The sequence below is a fragment of the Cyanistes caeruleus genome, unplaced genomic scaffold, assembly GCF_971803275.1.
Source record: "Cyanistes caeruleus unplaced genomic scaffold, bCyaCae1.hap1.1 HAP1_SCAFFOLD_65, whole genome shotgun sequence".
In the NCBI taxonomy this organism is placed as follows: domain Eukaryota; kingdom Metazoa; phylum Chordata; class Aves; order Passeriformes; family Paridae; genus Cyanistes; species Cyanistes caeruleus.
This window is the reverse complement of record NW_028255884.1, coordinates 2,983,863-3,000,168: the sequence shown is the minus strand read 5'-3', so window position 1 is coordinate 3,000,168 and position 16,306 is coordinate 2,983,863. Positions and strand designations below refer to the sequence as shown.

Here is a 16,306-nt window from a genome sequence, read left to right as displayed (position 1 = left end):
CTCAAATGCAAAGTGAGTCTGTATGTATTTTAACATATTTCATCACAGCGGGATTGAGAGATCCGGGCTAGCGCCGATGGATATCTCGGAGGAGTAGTCTCTTCTTTGTCTTTCTTGATTGAGTTTCTGTAGTATGGGTTTGGCAGGTGTGGTGTTCGATTCTGGCAACGACCATCTTCCTGGGGCTCGTCCCTTTTGTCTTGCTTGATGGTCTCCGGCCGAAATCGGCCGGGCGTTGCCTTTCTCTGGAGGTAGACTTTTAGGCTGGTTCTTTTGTTTCTATGATGGCCTGTGTCCTGTCTTTTCCTCCGAGTTGATGAGTCTGCTGAAACCTGTTATCTGGGGGGGTTCTTTTGCAATTCGTGATTTTTGGAAAAGGAATTCTACCTCGACCGGGAGGAGAATTCCTTATTCCATACTTACATTTAGTTATAATTATACATACTTTATTTAAACTTCTTATTCCGAATTTTTATTTACTCAATTCTTTATTACAGTCCCCCACCTAATAATTTGAACACATTAAAAATTCGTGTTTTCATACTTTTTCAGAGGAATATCAGGTTAAATAATGTCGTTTTCCTCTTGGTCTAACTCTTCTATGTTTTCCGTGGACAACATATGTTTATTTTCAAATTCCCTCAATGCCTTAACCGCATTTCTATTCTCTTTTTCTTCTTCTAACTTCATGATTTTTGAAAGAAGGGTAGTGTTTCCTTGTGCCTTTTCTGGGTCTATTGGGAGAGAGGCAATCTGCATTCCTTGAACGATAGAATGTATCAGTCTGATCAGACAAGGAATCAGGCAGGGTAGGAAGATGACTCCGGCAATAGAACATCCTATAAAGAATACTAGCTTTTTCCACCATGCCCCTTGCCCAAAAATTTGATCCCACCAAGAGGCTTGTAAAATCGAATTCCACTTCTGGACGGGTACATGGGCTACTTTCTTTATTTCAGCGGCTAGACCCTTTATAGTTTCTCCGAAGTCATCTATCTCCATGCAACACTCTGACTCGTTATATCTGCCACACACTCCTCCCTCCTCAGCTAGCAAATAGTCGAGAGCGAGTCTGTTTTGGTAGACAAAGGCTCTCATCTGAGAATGTTGTTTTGCTAGGAGTTCCAGGGCTTCTGAAGTGTGGTTTGAAACAACTTCTACCACAGCCTGTAACCTAATGAGCCGATTGAGGAGGTAGATTGGGGTCCTGTATCCCCAACTGCCATCATTTGCCCATGTTGCCGGTCCATAATATTGTATGATTCTTTCGGCGGGCCATTCCTCCCCCTTCCACTGGTGGTTACCTCCGGCTATTGGTAGTTCCCGTTTCAATTCCCTCTTTTGTCGGGCTAGGGTTTCAAAGAGGGGAGCACCTAAAGACCTGCTTTCATCTTTAGGTAGTGTAAAGAAGAAAGGCCGAATTATTCCGAGTGTGCATGACCCTTTCCAATTTCTGGGCAATTCACTGTATGCTTTCTTTCCGCATATCCAGTAAATCCCATCCGGTGCCTTCCAATCTCTGTTAAGTTTTGCCGGGTCCTCCCAATATTCCCTCAGGCCGAGAAAGGCATGGAAGGGATTTGCCCCGTCCTGTTTGTTCCAACATAAACCAATTAGATCTATCCATTCGCAATTATTTTCCCGAGTGTCCTAGTTTAGGGCAAATCAGGAAGGAAAACTCCAAATGGGGATCTCCACAGGGAAATGCCCTTCTCCACTAACGGGTCCGGGAAAAGGGAAAAAAAAGAAATTCCGTGGAGAGAAGTGGAAAAAGCTGTTTATTTAACAGAAATTGAGTAATATTAAATAATAAAATTATTAAATAATAAAACTTCTTGCTGTTCGATGGGATGGTAAGTCTAGGAAGAAAAGTCTTTTTTCATGTGGTGCAGCTCGGCTCACTCAGGTTCTTATCAGTCCCTCTGGCGCTGGAAAAGTGCCGAGGCCCAGGCCCCGGTGGGCCACAGGCGTGAGCTCCCGGGGTTTGGCTGGGTGTTCAGTCCAGAGCAGGCTTGCACAGATCCAAGAAAATTGAAAAAAAAACAAGGGTCCAGGGAACTCCTCTGCCTCAGCTAGCTAAAACTAACTAAAAGTCAGAGAGAAGCTCTGTCCCGCTGTCTGTCCGTGCTGCAGACACCACAGTCCAGGAGCGGGGTGCGTGGGAGTGATGTTTTCCTTAACACACTGCGCGCTTCTTCTTTCCCCTCTCTTGCTTTCAAAGACAGTCTTAAAGGTGCAGGACTTAATATATAACATAAACCAGACGATTGGGGATACCAGTATCATAAAGTCACCCCAGGACATTCTACCCCTTATCCCCATATCGTCAACTTATTATCAAAATCAATATATATATATATATATTTTAACTCTACAACACATACATTATATACAGACAAGGGCATTTATTCATAATCTTCACTCAACCATTAGATCTCTCTGAGGTATACATTGTGTTGTTCCATCTTTCTTCATTATCCACTATGTGCAACTCGGTCTTTGAGCAAAAACAACTCCACGAATGGGTTTGTCTGTACTCGAAGTAGAATTGATCCAAACTGTCTTTCTTAACAAACCTCTGAGATGTACTGCTGGGACCTTGTCTCCATCTACTTTATGCAGGGGCTCGGATTGGGCTGGGCCTGCTCGATTGGTGGAACCTCGGGTGTTAACTATCCAGGTGGCCTTTGCTAGGTGCTGCTCTCAATTTTTGAAAGATCTCCTACTTAACGCTTTCAAGGTAGTCTTTAACAGTCCATTGTACTTCTCTACTTTTCCTGCAGCAGGTGCATGGTAAGGGATATGGTACACTCACTCAATGCCATGTTCTCTAGCCCAGCTGTTTATAAGGCTGTTCTTGAAATGAGTCTCATTGTCTGACTCAATCTTCTCAGGGGTACCATGCCTCTAAAGGACTTGCTTTTCAAGTCTCAGGATGGTGTTACGTGCTGTAGCATGAGGCACAGGGTAGGTTTCTAACTATTCAGTGGTGGCTTCTACCATTGTGAGCACGTAGCGCTTGCCTTGGCGGGTTTGGGGCAGTGTGATGTAGTCAATCTGCCAGGCTTCCCTATATCTATATTTGGACCAACGCTCACCGTACCATAGCGGTTTCAACCGCTTGGCCTGTTTGATTGTGGCACACGTCTCACAGTCATGGATAACTTGAGAAATACTGTCCATGGTTAGATCCACCCTTCGGTCTCGTGCTCACTTATAGGTGTCATCTTTACCCTGATGGTCTGAGGCGTCATGGGCTTATCGAGCTAGGAACAACTCTCTCTTGTGTTGCTAATCTAAGTCTATCTTTGACACTTCTATCTTTGCAGCCTGATCTACCTGCTCATTGTTTAGGTGCTCTTCATTAGCCCTGCTCTTGGGGACATGGGCATCTACATGACGGACCCTCACAGACAGTTTCTCTACCCTGGTGGCGATGTCTTTCCACTCATCAGCAGCCCAGATTGGCTTTTTTTCTGCGTTGCCAGTTGGCCCTTTTCCACTTTTCCAGCTATCTCCACAGAGCATTGGCTACCATCCATGAATCCGTGTAGAGGTAGAGCTTTGGCCACTTCTCTCTTTCAGCAATGTCCAGGGCCAGTTGAACAGCTTTGAGTTCAGCAAGTTGGCTTGATTTACTTTCTCTTTCAGTGGCCTCTGCGACCTGTCGTGTGGGGCTCCATACGGCTGCTTTTCACTTCCGGTTCATCCCTACGATGCGACAGGAACCATCAGTAAACAGAGCATAGCGTGCTTCTTCTGCTGGCAGTTGGTTGTACGGTGGAGCTTCTTCAGCCCGTGTCACTTGTTCCTGCTCTTCTTCATCAGTGAGACCAAAGTTTTCACCTTCCGGCCAGTTTGTAATTATCTCTAAAATCCCAGGGCGATTCGGGTTTCCAATACGGGCGCGCTGCGTGATGAGGGCGATTCACTTGCTCTATGTAGCGTCAGTGGCGTGGTGGGTAGCAGGAACCTTTCTTTTAAACATCTACCCTAGCACTGGCAGTCGGGGTGCCAGGAGGAGTTGTGCTTCTGTGCTAATCACTTCTGAGGCGGCTTGAACTCTTTCATAGGCTGCTAAAATTTCTTTTTCTGTGGGAGTGTAGTTGGCTTCAGACCCTCTGTAACTTCGGCTCCAGAATCTCAGTGGTCGGCCTCGAGTCTCCCCAGGCACTTTCTGCCAGAGGCTCTAGGACAGACCGTGGCTCCCGGCTGCAGAGTAGAGCACGTTCTTCACATCTGGTTCTGTTCTGACTGGGCCAAGGGCTACTGCATGAGCGATCTCCTGTTTGATCTGAGTAAAGGCTTGTTGTTGTTCAGGGCTCCACTGGAAAGTGTTCTTTTTGCGGGTGACCAGGTAAAGAGGGCTCACAATCTGGCTGTACTCAGGAATGTGCATCTTCTAAAAACCTATGGCACCTAGGAAAGCTTGCGTTTCTTTCTTGCTAGTGGGTGGAGACATTGCTGTGATCTTATTGACGACCTCAGTGGGAATCTGACGCCGTCTATCTTGCCACTTTACCTTCAGGAACTGAATCTCACGAGCTGGTCCTTTAACTTTGCTCTTCTTGATGGCAAAACCGGCTTTCAGGAGAACCTGGATGATTTTCTCTCTTTTCTCAAAGACCTCTTCAGCTGTCTTTCTCCAAACAATGATGTCATCAATGTACTGCAGATGTTCTGGAGCCTCACTCTTTTCCAGGGCAGCCTGGATCAGTCCATGGCAAATGGTGGGGCTGTGCTTCCACCCCTGGGGCAGTCGGTTCCAGGTGTACTGCACTCCCCTCCACGTGAAGGCAAACTGAGGCCTGCATTCTGCTGCCAGGGGAATGGAGAAAAATGCATTGGCAATGTCAATAGTGGCGTACCACTTCGCTGCCTTGGACTCCAGCTCGTACTGGAGCTCCAACATATCCGGCACAGCAGCGCTCAGAGGTGGAGTCACTTCATTCAATGCACGATAGTCCACAGTCAATCTCCATTCTCCTGCAGATTTACGCACAGGCCAGATGGGGCTGTTGAAGGGTGAGTGAGTTTTGCTGACCACCCCTTGGCTCTCCAGTTCTCGGATCATCTTGTGGATGGGGATCACAGCATCTCGATTTGTCTTATACTGCCGGCGGTGCACCGTCGAGGTGGCAATTGGTACTCGCTGTTCTTCTACTTTCAGGAGTCTTACTACAGATGGGTTCTCTGACAGTCCAGGCAAAGTGTTCAATTGCTTGATGCTCTCTGTCTCTATAGCTGTTATCTTAAATGCCCACCTAAGCCTCTTTGGGTCCTTAAAATACCCGCTTCGGAGGTAGTCTATGCCTAAAATGCAGGGGGCCTCTGGGCTAGTCACAATGGGGTGCTTCTTCCACTCATTTCCAGTCAGGCTCACATCAGCTTCCACTAAAGTAAAGTCCTGTGATCTCCCTGTCACACCAGCAATAGAAACAGATTCTGCCCCTACATATCTTGATGGGATTAGGGTACACTGTGCACCAGTGTCAACCAAGGCCTCATATTTTCGTGGTTCTGATGTGCCAGGCCAACGAATCTACACAGTCCAAAAGACACGGTTTTCTCTAGCCTCTACCTGGCTAGAGGCAGGGCCCCTCTAAACTTGGTTATCATCATACTTGTCAGTTTGACTACAGGCTACTGGAGCGGCTTTCTTTTTGGTGGAGTATTCCCCCTGAGTCTTGCTGTCTTTCAGTTCAAGCATCCGTTTTGCCAGAGCAGCAGTAGATTTACCATCCTATCTTTTCATGTTTTCTCCACAGTCACGTAGGAAAAACCACAGCTCAGCTCGTAGCTTTTTCTCTCTATCTGGGGAACTTCTGCGTTGAGTACCAGGGCTCCTGGTCTGTACTGCTGAGACTGGAAGAAGGTCTTCCTTGAGTTTCTTGAGAGTCTCCTCTATTTTGTCGTGGAAGTTTTGCATACGTGTTTTTATAGCTGCAATTGTTGCCTGCATGGGGCCATGCACGGTATTTGCATATGCTCGAAGCTTCTTCGCCATATCTAGCACAGTCTCTTTTCGGTCATCCCGCTTTATTGTTGCTAAAGCAGAAGCGTATTCTTGTGGCCCAAGTCGAACAAGTTTTCGCCACATCACAGATGTGCATGGCACCAAGTCTGGATTTCTAGTACCTAAGTCACTCACAAAGACAATCTCTACTATTGCCATTTTTCTCAAGCGCTGAATTCCTTGTTCTATGGTTTTCTAACGAGTTTGCTGTATATAGAGATCGTCTGCACACAGATATTTTTGTGCCACACTTCTTAGGACTCGTTCCCAGAGACTATAAGGGTCAGCCCCCCTCATCATCTCCTGGTCAATAACCGGATCATGTGACAGGGATCCCAGATGCCTCGCTTCAGTGCCATCCAGAACTGTAGCCTCACCTGCAGCATCCCACAGACGGACTAACCAACTAATTATAGATTCATCAGGTCGTCGAGTGTAATCTTTTCTCAGGCCACGAAGGTCTTTCAGGGAGAAAGGTTCACCAGTGCCTTCTGATTTTGTGTCAGTTGCTGGTCTTGAGGGTCTTTCCCCCGCATCACCATTATCATCATCTACTGGCCGATCGGTTTTGGTTTTGAATTTCATGCCTCTCGTGGCAGGAGCAACAGACACTGGCTTAGGCTCACTGTCTGGTTTGGCTGCTGGCTTAGGCTCACTGTCTGGTTTAGCCTGAGTCACTGGGGTAGCTGCTGATTTATCTGCCTGCCCTACAGTATCTAGCACCGTGCGATAAGCATACGCTAGGGCCCAGCTTATTGCAATGATATTTTTCTTTTTAGAATCATCACAGCAATTCTCTTCCAGATATTTCTCTACTTCATCTGGGTTCTGAATTTGTTCACGTGAAAATTCTCAGGCTGGGGGATCAGAAAATTCTTTCAGAGTTCGGCCAATTCTCTCTCACTCTCTACACCACTCAGGATTTCCCACACCTGAGTCTACTTCTGGGGCAGGGGTCTCATTGGCTCTTCTGGATATCTCAGCCCTCATCCTATAGAAGCCGCAGACTATATAGAGGAAGCTTAACAGCTGAGCCAGCTGTACTACCAGGAAAGTGGTATCCTTAACACTCAGGGGAAACTGGGTATTCTCAAAGAGGGACATAACAGATTCAAAGGAGAAGAAGGGAAGAAAAGGCTGAAACGCCTCATCCCCTGGTCTTCCTCTAACAAACTGGGTGCAATTACCAATAAACTCCCAAAATGTGCCACTAGGACTGGGAGGCAGGGTCGGGCGAAGAAACCATGAGCCAAACATACCTGACAGAAACTTCAGTAGTTCTATAAACTTACTATAAATCAGTATCACTGAGCTCAGCACAATAACTATTCTAATTCGTTCCCCTCTACTGTGAAAGAGGGCAAAGACAGGTATTAAAACCTCAAAAACTTTTAGGGACCAGGTCCACATGAAGGTCTCCACCCCAAGAGACATTATGTATCCAAACAACATGACTACAGACTGCTTTATCCCAATACAGAATAAATACAACCAACAATCAGTACAGGTTTTTCCACTTTCTCTTGCCCCACATTCGGGCGCCAAAAACTGTATTTGTCCTAGTTTAGGGCAAATCAGGAAGGAAAACTCCAAATGGGGATCTCCACAGGGAAATGCCCCTCTCCACCAACGGGTCCGGGAAAAGGGAAAAAAAAGAAATTCCGTGGAGAGAAGTGGAAAAAGCTGTTTATTTAACAGAAATTGAGTAATATTAAATAATAAAATTATTAAATAATAAAACTTCTTGCTGTTCGATGGGATGGTAAGTCTAGGAAGAAAAGTCTTTTTTCATGTGGTGCAGCTCGGCTCACTCAGGTTCTTATCAGTCCCTCTGGCGCTGGAAAAGTGCCGAGGCCCAGGCCCCGGTGGGCCACAGGCGTGAGCTCCCGGGGTTTGGCTGGGTGTTCAGTCCAGAGCAGGCTTGCACAGATCCAAGAAAATTGAAAAAAAAACAAGGGTCCAGGGAACTCCTCTGCCTCAGCTAGCTAAAACTAACTAAAAGTCAGAGAGAAGCTCTGTCCCGCTGTCTGTCCGTGCTGCAGACACCACAGTCCAGGAGCGGGGTGCGTGGGAGTGATGTTTTCCTTAACACACTGCGCGCTTCTTCTTTCCCCTCTCTTGCTTTCAAAGACAGTCTTAAAGGTGCAGGACTTAATATATAACATAAACCAGACGATTGGGGATACCAGTATCATAAAGTCACCCCAGGACACCGAGATTGGCTCCAATAGCCCTCGGGTGATTCCGGCTGCCAAATTTTTGTCTTTTTATCTGAATTTACCGAGAGAGTTTTTACACACGGGGTGTAACCAACTAGCTCGGTGAATTCCCTTCCTTCCCGACTGACACAAAAAGTTCCAATGATTCTTTTGTCAATCACCCACCCCTCTGGTCGCCGGGTTGTTTTGGATAATTTTAATCCTGTCCACTTAAGTAATTGTTCTGGGGTTAATCCTTCTCCCTTCCATGGCCATCTTTCGGCTGATTTCAGGCCACCACATATCCAACAATTAGTCAATCCCAATTCGGTAGCTATTTCCTGCATCAGATCTATGAATAGATTCTGATTAGGGCTAGGTAGCTTCCAATTATCGTATTGTTTTTCTAGTTGTTTGTATTGCTCACTGAGAGAGTTTAACCTCTCTTGTTCGAGTCTTTTTTTCTTATTTTCCATTTCCTGCCTTTTTAGTTCAAGAGTTAATTGTTTTATTTTATTTTCAGGGTCTGAACCATCCTCGTCTTTTGCGAAACAGATCACCTGATCAAACTGCAGACACACTCTATCATCGTCATTTTTCAGTAAATCTAAAACTATCGGCTCATTACTGAATGACACTTTCGTTTCATGTTTCAGGTTCTTCCCTTCCCAGTACAATTTCCCCCCCATGGCACAATATTTTAAGTTTGCTTTATTGTAACACAAGGGGTTGACTCTGTGGTACGCAATGAACGTCGACTGTTTCTTTCCTCCAATCCAGACAGTTTTATTACACTGCCCGCAGACCGAGATTGGGGAAACCCCTCCTATATCTCTCTTATTTCGTAGGTGGGTCGCTTGGACCTCTTTTTCCCCTGTGTTATGGGGTTGCCTTTTTCCAGTACCTATCCCCGGGGTGGAGCACCAAATTTTTCCTTCCAGCTTACATAGGTCCATTTGGGTACCGTTTGCCCAACATTCTCCTGCGTGCAATTCCGGAGGGCAAGTGATCAATGGCTCGGTTTGCGTGGCAGTTGGGCACTGCTCACACTTCCCCAGGGAGGTCGTCCCCGGAGGCGCCTCGGGGCCCGTTCTCTCGGTCCAGCACATGGCTAGGTTCAGGATCGTCAGGATTCCCCACAATCGCATCCCTCTGCCATTCCCTCCGCCCGTACAAGAACATACGGCGGGGATAACCATCTTCTCGGCAGCAAGGACTGTCTTCAGGGGCCCTTGACGTTCTGATGGCAAACCTCCTTTTAAAGGTTGCCCACCGAGATGCCTTGATCGTGCCGCTCCTGCACGGTACCTTTACGTTTCGGCGGCACTCTATTATTAGAGGTTCCGCTTTACAGTCCAAATGGCCTCGTAATCCTTTTTGAAAAAATCGGAACCACTCAGGAGAGTCGAGTTCCAAGATACCCACCCGGGTAGCAAGTGCTAGAAAAAGGTTGGTCTGTTCTAATTCCTCTTTGTAACACGCGGCACACAACCCTCTCGGTTTTTGCCCTCCCAAACAATGAGTCACCCACGTTTGTTTACAATATGCACACTTAAAATGTACAAAAGGAAAACAATAACATTCAAAATTGGTGCAACTTATCCTGTCTTCGTTGCTCATTTGTTGTTCCGCTGAAGCCTGATTTTCAATTCTCCCGGAGGGGTTACAATTTTCCCCTCGGGGGAGTCGCGAACCGAAACTTTCTTCACTCGGGAAGAGTGTGTCCAGCCCTTTTCAGCTGTACGAACCGCGGTGTCTGTAGTCAGGAGGACGAGGAATGGTCCTTCCCAGTGAGGACTGAGGGGTTGCTCTTTCCACACTTTGATCAGTACCTTGTCCCCTGGTTGAATTTGGTGGATCGGAAATCCCAACGTGCTGCTTTGAGGAATCAATCCTCTTCTCCTTAACTCCTGTAAGTTTTTATTTATAGAAATGAGATAAGGTTGGAGTTGAACATCCTCTGTTTGAAGATGTTCAACCGGCATACCATGCTTGTACGGCATTCCATACAACATTTCAAAGGGGGACAGCCCTGTTTCTGAGTTCGGCATGGTTCTTATATTCAACAATGCCAAGGGGAGACATTTGACCCAGGACATTTTTGTTTCAATTGTCAATTTGGATATTTGTGACTTCAATGTCTGATTCATTCTTTCCACTTGCCCCGAGCTCTGAGGGTGCCAAGGAGTATGATATTGCCATCTGATCCCTAACGCATCGGACAACTGTTTGATAATTTTTGAGGTGAAATGTGTACCCTGATCCGAATCAATATGGTCTATAATACCATATCTAGGAATTATTTCCTCCAGTAGAATTTTAGACACTGTTTGAGCCGTGGCCTTAGCTCTGGGAAAAGCCTCTACCCAATGTGTCAATTTATCTACTATAACTAACAAATATTTATTTCTGCCAATTTTCGGTAATTCCGTGAAATCCACTTGGATTCTTTCAAATGGTCGGTATGAGATTGGCCGACCTCCCCAATTGGTTTGCCGAAAATTCGCTCTGTTTACCTTTTGGCATATCACACATCCCTGTACCTCTTGTTTTGCAAGCTCGAAGATTCCCTTACACCCGAAGAATTTTAAAAATTGTTCAGCTAATGCCCTGGTTCCCCAATGGGTTTGTGCATGTAGTCTTTTGAGTATTCCTTTCGCTATCCCCTTCGGGACCAACTCCCTCCCGTCGGGTAACCACCATTTACCCTCTTTGAAATGTCCCCCTACCTTTTTGAAGTCTTCCTGCTCCTTTTCTGAAGGAAGCACTGAAACCTCTGGGGGTTCCCTTGGGACTAGCTCAGAAATACTTACGGTCAACAATGCCGCTCTTTTCGCCTCTTTATCCGCTAAATTGTTTCCCCTTGTATGGAATTGTCGTCCGGTCTGGTGTCCTTTTACATGAACCACAGATATCTCCAGTGGCTCCCTGACCGCTTCTAAAATTTGTCTAATTATTTCCTCATGTACCAATCCTTTTCCTTTAGTGTTGATCAGACCCCTTTCTTCCCAAATTTTCCCGAAGGTATGCACTATCCCAAATGCATATCTTGAATCGGTATAGATGGTTCCCCTTTTTCCCTTCAAGCCTTTGAGGGCTTTTAGGAGAGCAAAAAGTTCACAAGCCTGTGCTGACCAATTTGCTTTTAGGGGACCCGATTCTACAGTCTGTCCTGTTATACCATTTATGATGGCATAACCCGATTTACGTTTTCCCTCCATCATTCTCGAGGAACCATCGATAAACCATTTTTCTCCTCCTTCCAATTCCTGATCCTCCAGATCGGGTCTTACTTTAGTTTGTAATTCCACTGCTTCAATACAATTATGTAGTAGCTTTCCCGTTGGTTCCCCGTACAAAAATTGCGCAGGGTTTTGTGCAGAGGTTGTCCTTAATTCCAATCCTGGCGAACTGATTAACATGGCTTCATATTTCAGAAGCCTTGAATCGGTCAACCATTTCTCTGCTTTTTGTTGTAAGATATTTCTTACATCATGTGGAGTATAAACTATCAGGGGAGCTCCAAACGTTACCTTTTTGGCTTCCCCAACCAACAGTGCTACTGCCACAATTGCTTGCAGACACGTAGGCCAGCCCCGACTGACTGGATCTAGGATTTTGGACAAAAACCCTATGGGTTTCTTCTTTTCTGCCCATTCCTGGGTTAAAACTCCCTGTGCTGTTTGTCCACTTATGTCGACAAACAGTTGAAACTCTTTTCTGATGTCTGGTAATGTTAGAACTGGAGCAGTGACAAGGGCATTCTTTAGTTCTTGAAATTTAATTTCGTCTTGTCCTGTCCATTTTAATCGATCTGTATTTAGCCTTTCATACAGAAATTTCACCTTTTCACTGTATCCCTCAATCCACTGTCTGCAATATCCCATGAGCCCTAAAAATTGCCTAATTTGTCTCTTGGTTTGTGGGGCAGGAAGTTCAAGGATTCCCACCACCCTCTCGGGATCTAATTTCTTTTTCCCTTGTGATATCCAATGTCCAAGATATTTTACTTCGGGCTCGGTGAATTGCAACTTGGATTTAGACACTTTCAACCCCTTTTGTCCCAGAAAATTCAGCAGGGAAATGGTACATTTCTTCACCTGCTCCTCCGTGATTCCGGCGATTAGCAAATTGTCTACATATTGTAATAGTTTTGTCCCTTCCTCTGGAGTGAACTGAGTGAGTAGCTGCTCTAAGGCTTGTCCGAACAAGTTCGGAGATTCAACGAATCCTTGTGGAAGGACCGTCCACCACAATTGCTGATTTCGATTGGTATCTGGGTCCTCCCACTGGAAAGCGAAAAAATCCCTACTCCCTTCATCCAGAGGACATGTCCAGAAAGCATCTTTTAAATCAATTACACTATACCATACATCCTCTGGTGAGAGTCTGTTTAGTAAAGTGTAAGGATTTGCTACCACCGGAAACCTGGTTCGGGTTCTAGCATTTACAGCTCTCAAGTCCTGAACCAATCGGAAGTTCCCATCGGCTTTCTTTACTGCCAGGATGGGGGTGTTATGTGGGGACATGCAGGGCTCGAGCGTGCCTCCTTTAAGCAGCTCGTCAATTATTAATTTCAAACCCTTCCTCCCTTCGGCTGGGATGGGGTATTGTCGGATCCTTATCGGATTCTCTGGATTTTCAATTTCAATTTTGATGGGAGCAATATCTAATTTTCCCACTTCCCCCTTTGAGTGCCATACTCGGGGGTCAATTTCCTTTTCATCTTTTGAAGTTAAATGCAACACCTTCACTACTAATTCTGAATTTTTCACAATGATATTTATTCCTAAAGCTATGATGATATCTCTTCCCAATAGATTGTAGTCGGCTTCTTCTACAAGCAACAAATTTCCTAAACATATCTTATTTTCTGACTCGATTTCCACCTCCTTGATTACCGAGACTTTAAATGGATCTCCTTTTGCGCCAATTACAATTACTTTTTCTTTACTCGTTTCACACCCTATGGGCAACTTCTGCAGGGTGCTTCTCTCAGCCCCGGTATCAACCAGGAAACTCATTTCCTGGCGGTGGGGACCTACCTTCAATTTTATCAAGGGCTCCTTTGCTGTTACTGTCCCCATTTGAAAGAGCCCAAGACTTCCCTAATCTTCTTTAAATATTTGTTCATCTTTTATTCGTTTCCTGCAATCCTTTTTTATGTGTCCTACTTTCTTACAGTAGAAGCACTCAGGAAGATCCTTTCGAGGAGGAGTTTCCTCCTTTTGGGATCCTTTTTGTTTTTTAGGTATCGGTTTACCCTGTTTCTGTTCGTGTTTTTGAACTTCTTTTACTGCAGCCACTAATATTTTGGCTTGAAGTTTCTGTTTTTCGTCTTCTCTCCTCATATAAACCTTCTGAGCTTCCCTTAGAAGCTCTTGGAGACTCTTCTCCTGCCATCCATCAATTTTCTCAAGTTTCTTCCTAATGTCCTCCCATGATTTAGCCACAAACTGCGTTTTCAGCAGGACCTCCCCCACCGGAGAACTGGGATCAGTCCCGGAGTAAATCTGCAGACTTCTCCGCAGCCTTTCTACCCATTCGGTAGGGGATTCCTCTTTTCCCTGACATTCCCCAAATACTTTGCTAATGTTCTGTCCTCTGGGGACCGCCTCTCTTATTCCTTGCATGATGATATTCCTCAAATCCATCATGCTTCTTCTCCCTTCTTCGGTCTGGGCGCTCCAACTCGGGCTCACGCTCGGCCACTTTTGGTCACCGGGTGTTCCCTGCGGGTGCCGCCTTTCCCAATCCCTGATGCCCGCCTGTTTAATCATTTCTCTCTCCTCCTGGCTAAACAGGGATCTCAGGATGGCCATGAGATCTTCGTAGGTGTAAATACTACTTCCTAGAAAATCGTCTAATCTTTCGGCCACTCCAAATGGGTCATCTAGCAGTCGCCCCATTTCTTTTCTGAATGCTCGTACATCCCCTGAGTTAAGGGGCACGTTTACAAATCCAATTACTCCGGGGGCGGTTGGCACTTCCCTGAGAGGGAACATTCGGTGCCCATTTTCTGTCTCTCCCCATTCTCCATTCCCTATTTTTGATTTCCACCGAGTCCTGCTTGCAGGAGGGGAACTGGAGTTTGCGGGAGGGTTTCCCCTCATTGCTGGCGGGAGGTCTGCCGCAGCTAAGTGACTCAGAGGGTTCCCTTCTGATACTTTCGGTGGTCCCAGCTGTGGTGGCCGGACCGGGATTTGTGGAGGGGGTAAGCCCCATCCTTGCGCCAACACCGACTCCAAAGAGGGTGCGGTGGCTGGGTTTTCTGCAGGTGGGGGGGGTAGTGAGGGTTTCTGGCACTACTCCCGGTGGTTGAGGGGAGCGTGCTTCTGCTAGTTGCCCCATGGAACCCTCGGGTGCTGATGGTACTACTTGGTCCATCATCGGAGGCTCTACTGGCCCGCGGTATGGAGGGGGTAAGTGATCCAGGGGTTCCCAGGTCTCTGTCTTATGTTCGTTTTTCTGTTTCACTGGAAACAGCCGCACTCTGGTATTTAACCAGAGTTTGGCATACTCTTTCTCCTCGCCGTCTGACGAGACCTTTTTCTCTACGTGTGCGAGTAATTCCCTGCACGTCCATTTATCAAATGTTCCCAATACTGGCCAAGTGAGACAGTTTCTCAATTCCTGTCCTCCCCAGATCTCGGCACAGTAATAAATCATTTTTGCCTTAGATTTTCCTCGTTTCTCGGGATAAATTTCCCAATTTCTCAACATCCACCCTAAAGGACTCTCTGGTGGGATGTCTAGCATTTGTTTTGATTCCTCTGATGGGCTTTTCTCGTTATCTAGTTTCTGCGTTCTACTTTTTCTCTGTCCCATTTTCTTACGATTCTTACCTGCTCTGCGTTGTGTTCGTCTTTTTTCTTCGTCTGAAAGTCCTAGATCGCACCAATACTTACCTCTCGGTTAGCTGTACCGGGGTTTTCTCGATGTTCCGACTTTCTAAATCTTTTGGCTGAGAGAGTTTACCAGTTCCAGAGCTCGACTGGACGTCCCTTCCTCTCTCAGCCCCCTTTGATCGGTCCCCTGAGACTCCCTTTAGCCTCAGGCTTTATGAGTAAGGAAAGAGAGACCCTTTCACACAGAATCGCTTCCTTCGCGGCCGGCCAATTCCCTCGCGGGAGGATGGAAACGCGGCCTTGAAGTCCACACTCGCTTCGTGACCAGGTCACGTCTCTCACAAACTCGCCCGATCACCCGCTCAACCTCACAGTACTTACAGCAATTTTCCTGCGAGGGCGTCTTCGTGCACGTATGACTTTTTATGAGCTACCAAGCCGTGGCTTTCCCGAAGGCTCCCCGCCTTCCTGAGCTCTCTGGATCCGTTCCCCTTTTTATTATGGTTTTTCCTCAGCCTAAATTTGGTTCGGCAATCGGAGCGAACTGCGGAGGGTCTCTGCTCCCTAGGCCGCTGAAATCAGCGGGGGTACCCCCCTGGACAGCGAGATTCTCCCACAGTTTCTTCCGATCCGAGTCACGGCACCAATCTGTTATAAATGCAACGGCAAATTAAAGATTAACAAAGATTAATTTATTATAAATTAATAAAGCAACAAACAGTGAGGAAAAAACCACAATAAATGGACAGCGCAGCGCTGGGTGGACAGGGTCTATACGCAAGGTATAGGTGTTCCCAAATCCACGTCTGAGGGTTCTCTGGCCTGGGTTTTTATAGGGATTTTATGTCCCCAGGCTAGAATTCCAACCAGTTTCCATTCACCAAATGTCCCTGATTGTCTGGTGAATGGATTTCCTGGCCTAGAACATTGAGTCAGTAAGTATCCGGGCAGAGTCTCCTCAAATGCAAAGTGAGTCTGTATGTATTTTAACATATTTCATCACAGCGGGATTGAGAGATCCGGGCTAGCGCCGATGGATATCTCGGAGGAGTAGTCTCTTCTTTGTCTTTCTTGATTGAGTTTCTGTAGTATGGGTTTGGCGGGTGTGGTGTTCGATTCTGGCAACGACCATCTTCCTGGGGCTCGTCCCTTTTGTCTTGCTTGATGGTCTCCGGCCGAAATCGGCCGGGCGTTGCCTTTCTCTGGAGGTAGACTTTTAGGCTGGTTCTTTTGTTTCTATGATG

At 46.3% G+C, this 16,306-nt stretch overlaps 1 protein-coding gene across 1 annotated transcript in view; it reads left to right on the top strand.

Annotated features, from left to right (window-relative positions):
• LOC111922155 (uncharacterized) overlaps nucleotides 1-16,306 on the top strand; it is a 130,503-nt gene that overhangs the window by 86,229 nt on the left and 27,968 nt on the right. The gene's annotated exons all lie outside the window — the stretch shown is intronic.